Source organism: Rhipicephalus microplus, chromosome 4 (genome assembly GCF_043290135.1).
Source record: "Rhipicephalus microplus isolate Deutch F79 chromosome 4, USDA_Rmic, whole genome shotgun sequence".
NCBI classification, from domain to species: Eukaryota; Metazoa; Arthropoda; class Arachnida; order Ixodida; family Ixodidae; genus Rhipicephalus; species Rhipicephalus microplus.
The window spans coordinates 204,690,317-204,695,316 of record NC_134703.1 but is presented as its reverse complement, the minus strand read 5'-3'; positions in this window follow the sequence as shown (position 1 = coordinate 204,695,316).

The window sequence follows — 5,000 nt, the reverse complement described above, 5'->3', positions numbered from 1 at the left end:
TGATTTTAAATGTTGATTCGAAAAAGTCGTCTAGCCCAGACAATGTTAATAATATTTTTCTTCATCGCTATTCTTTATGGACAAGCCAATACCTGGCAGTAATTTTCAACAAATCATTATCAACATCAACTGTTCCATCATCGTGGAAAATTGCACAAGTCCTTCCACTCCAGAAATCAGGTAGTAGGCAATCTGTATTAAATTACAGGCCTATATCATTAACCTCTCACTCATGCAAACTACTGGAACATATTGTCTTCAAACACATCATCAATTTTCTCGAAACTAACAATATTCTGTCCAATGCACAACATGGTTTCCGGCGTGGATTTAGTACCATAACTATGCTGAGAGAATTCACTCATGACATATCTATAGCTCTTGACTTAGGTCTTCAGGTGGACGCATAATTTATAGACTTTTCTAAAGCCTTCGATACTGTCATCCATTTAAAACTTCTATATAAACTCAATCTCTTACTAAAAAACCAATCTCTCGTTTAGTGGATTAAAAGTTTCCTTTCAAGTCGTAGCCAATACGTATAATTTAACACCTTCCATTCATCTAAAGCACGTGTATCTTCTGGGGTGCCCCAGGGATCCGTGCTAAGGCCATTACTTTTTCTGTTATATAGAAATGACCTACCCGACACAGTTTCCACTAAAATTCGTCTTTACGCTAACGACTGCGTTTTATATCACGTAATAAATTCACCTGATGATCATCATACACTCCATACATCGTTATTAAACTTTTGCAGGTGGTGCCAAAATTGGCAGATGAGAATAATTTTCAAAAGACAGCTTATATGTGTTTCAGTAGACAGAAAACCCCATATGTGATTGATTATTCTTTTAATAACTATGTAGTGCAGTGGGTCTCACAATATAAGTACCTTGGTCTCCTTTTCACTACTAACCTATCTTGGTCTAGTCACATCGATACAACATGCAACAAGGCTCTGAAGAAACTTGGATACCTTAACCGCTCAATACGTTTAGCCCCAAGGGAAACAACACTGCTTACATACAAAACCCTTGTACGATTGATCCTTGAGTATGGAGCCACTGTATGGTTCCCTTAAAAGATTACTGACATAAAACGCGTTGAATCCATTCAGAAAAAAGCTATTCGATTCAGTTACAGACGCTATGATCGTAATTTTTCACCATCATGCCATCTAGCGCAGCTTGGTCTATCATCACTTTCTAAAAGACGAGACATCGAGCCTCTGAAACTTTTTCACTCTTTATTTATTTCACCGCAATATTCACCACACAACAATTACATAACACCTGCCAAACCATCATCCACCAGAAACAGCGACGCACTTAATGTATCTGTCTTTCATCCTCGTACTGATTTCTTCAAATACACCTTTTTTCCTCGATGTATTGAAATGTGGAACCTCATACCAGGTCACATTCGGTCTTTGCAGAAAGATGAATTTTTGAAGGCATTAAAAGACGGTGTGCTGTAAACCTTTCATTGTTTCTATAACTATGTTTGTAAAATTTTTGTATTTCTATGATCTGCCGATGTACTTGTGTATTCAGCTGTTTTGTTTTGTACCTTTTTATTATTTCTTGCTGTGTACCCACTCCTGCGATAGTTCCATAATGGGGCTGCAGTATTTGAAAATAAATAAAAATAAAATAACATGCCCATTGCCTGCGCACAGCACCACCACTCAACCCAGCTATAAAAGCCCATCTCACGAGGGACGGCACCATTGGGCACGGCGGCACTCACGGAATGCAACCACCTAACAATCCGCTCGTCTTCATCCTACAGGTGAGAAGGCGATATGGAAAGTGTATCCGTTCAAACGACCCTTTCTTACTTGTGCTGCCGTGCCCATGGCTATTTGCTGTTGTGATTGACATGTTGTACCGACTCTTAATCTTTTACTGCTAGGCGGAGACATTGAGACGAACCCAGTCCCTGACATCAGCCAGCAATTAATAGATATCGCGGCAGATATCAAAGAGATAAAGGAAAGCCACCTACCTAAAATCGGCAAGAAACTAGACTCGCTCGCGAGGCTAGAAGTAAAAGTGGATTCATGTCAAGAACAAATAGCATATATGAAAATGGTAATACAATCTATGCGAGAAAAAAATTGACGATCTAGAGAATCGCAGCAGGTGAGCTAACATGATATTATTTGGCTTTCGCGAGGTAGAAGGCGAGACTCCCTTGACCCTTGAATGTGCAGTGAACAAAAACATAATTAAAGACACCCTAGAATTAAAACCTGCAGCAATTGAACGCATACGTCGCATCGATAGAGCCCAACCAAACAAAACTGGGCCCGTAATTCTCAACTTGCTAGACTCATGAGAGAAATTTTCAATATTAAACGGGGACATAAACTTCGTGGCACAAGCCTATCTATCGGAGAAGACTTTTCGAAACGAGTACGTGAAATTCGGAGAAAACTTTGGAACAGTGCGAAGGCAAATCGAGAAAATAACGAAAAGGTTTCCTTAGTTTTTGACAAGCTGTATATTAATAATCATGCCTATGTCTGGAGCAACGAAAAGGATGACAAGGTTCCGCTTAAAAAAAAAAAACACGCGGAAGCTGCCTCAGAAACAGCCCGTGTAACGAGAACGACGAACGTACCCGGCGACCAAACAAAAAAGGGAGCCACTACTCGTCGTGCTGCAAAATAGGCGAACTAACACTTCTCACAGTGATTGCTAGAAGCGTAATTAATAAGCCTGAACCTCTTGAAAATTTGATCATCGATTATGAGCCTCACTTAGCAGCCATCACAGAAATGTGGCTCACGCCTGATGTTTTAGATCATGAATTTACACCACCCAACTATTCCGTGATCCGAAAAGATCGCCCCACACGTGGTGGTGGGATGGCAATTTTGATAAGAAAAGGACTCTCTTTCGTGACCCTTCCAGAGGTACAAAATGCTGAAGCGGTTTTTGTAAACTACTTTGTGACGGTATCAGCATATTGTTAGGTTGTGTTTATTGAAGCCCAAACTCGGGTGACGATTCTATCAGTGCAATTCATGATTACATGCAACGTCATGCTTACGGTTCACGTGTTGTACTCATGAGTGATCTTAATCTTCCAGACATTAACTGGGATAGTATGTGCTATACGTCATCAGCTTCGGATGTGTTATTTGACCTCATGCTAACCTTCAGTCTTCTTCAGGTCGTTTCGCAGCCTACTCGCTCGCAGGGAGTAACTGAGAACATACTTGACCTAATATTTTTCAGCGACCATTTTGACATAAACCACATAAGAGTTGATGTAACCCGCGGAATACCACGACGTACCAGTGTGCGTAGTTGCTCTTGGTGGCACCATGACCACTCATTCTTCTGTATCCGTTGTAACAAACTTCGAAAACGCTGATGACGATAGCATACTAACTCATCTCGCCCAGAAGTTCCTGTTTTTCTCAAAAATGGGGTTGAATACATCAGTAGATGTCGATTCCCTTTGGCTTCACTTCAAATTTGTCGTACGTTTTTGTATCGCTCACCACATACCTAGTAAAGTCAAACGCCCGCCAAAAAATAATCTATGGATCACGCGCGAAGTTATTCGGGCGAAGCGACGTTTAAAAATGTTACGTAGAGCAATAGAAACAAAAGGCGGGGGAGAATCGAGAACTCGAAAGCTACCGGATGCCGTTGCGGAATTTAAGCACAAAGTTAAACTTGCTAAACAACGCTATTTTGACGAGACACTACCTACGTTCCTTCTAAATAATTCTTGCAGGTTCTGGAATCACTTTCGCGCCACTAAAACAGCAGCATCGCATCTCCATCCAGATGAAAAAACTGTTAAGGCCAACGCATATGACGATTTTTTTTCGATTGGTGTTTACCGTTGATGATAACGTTATTCCGCCAATAGAAGAGCAACATCGTTCGAAAGTCGACCAATTAGACATCGCTGATGCTGGGAGTTTCAACCTGCTACTTAAGCTCGACACCAAAAAAGTAGTGGACCAGACAATATACCGAACAGTTTTCTGAAAAGATATGCAGAATAGTGTAGCCAATATCTTGGTCTCATTTTCCGAAAATCACTGACGACTTCACAACTACCTAACGATTGGAAGATCGCAAAGGTGATACCGATCCATAAAGGAGGAGACGCAGCACAATTTTCAAATTTCAGGCCTATTTCATTGACCCGCACATCATGTAAACTACTCGAACACGTAATCTTTAAACACATATGACAGTATTTCTAGAGCACATAATTTTTTTCTCCCCTAACCAACATGGTTTTCGAAGTGGTTTATCGACGGTAACTCAACTCGGTTCACGACCTTGCCATTACAGTTAATTACCGTGGTCAAACTGACTTAATTCTACTTGACCTATCTAAGGCTTTTGACTGTTTATGCCACAGCAAACTAATAGCTAATGTAGAAAATGTTTTCGAAATAGGAGAACTTTCCGCTTGGATAAAAGCTTTCTTATTTAACAGGTCACAATTTGTACTCTATGAACAGATGTTTTCTAACACAGTAGCAGTAACATCCGGCGTTCCCCAAGGTTCGGTACTTGGGCCATTGCTTTTGTTGCTCTAAATTGATGATATCACTGCTAACATCACAAACAACATCAAGCTATTTGCGGACGTCTGTGTGATCTATAGAGAAATTAATCATTACAACGATCACATTATGCTTAATGATTCTCTAGCTGTCGTGGCTAATTGGTGCTCTAAATGGAAGACGAAAATAAACACACAAAAATCAGGAATAATTACCGTAAGCAGAAAAACAAAACCATCCAACTTCCCATACACCATTAATAACACACTTCCTAATAAAGTTGAGGAACATAAACATCTAAGAGTTACACTTACTTCTGATCTCAAATGGGACAAACACATCGCTAATACAGCTTCGAAGGCGCTACGCAAACTATTCTTCTTAAAACGAACTCTAGCGCTCTCAACAACGCCAACGAAGCTGCTAGCTTACACATCATTCTTAAAACCAGTTT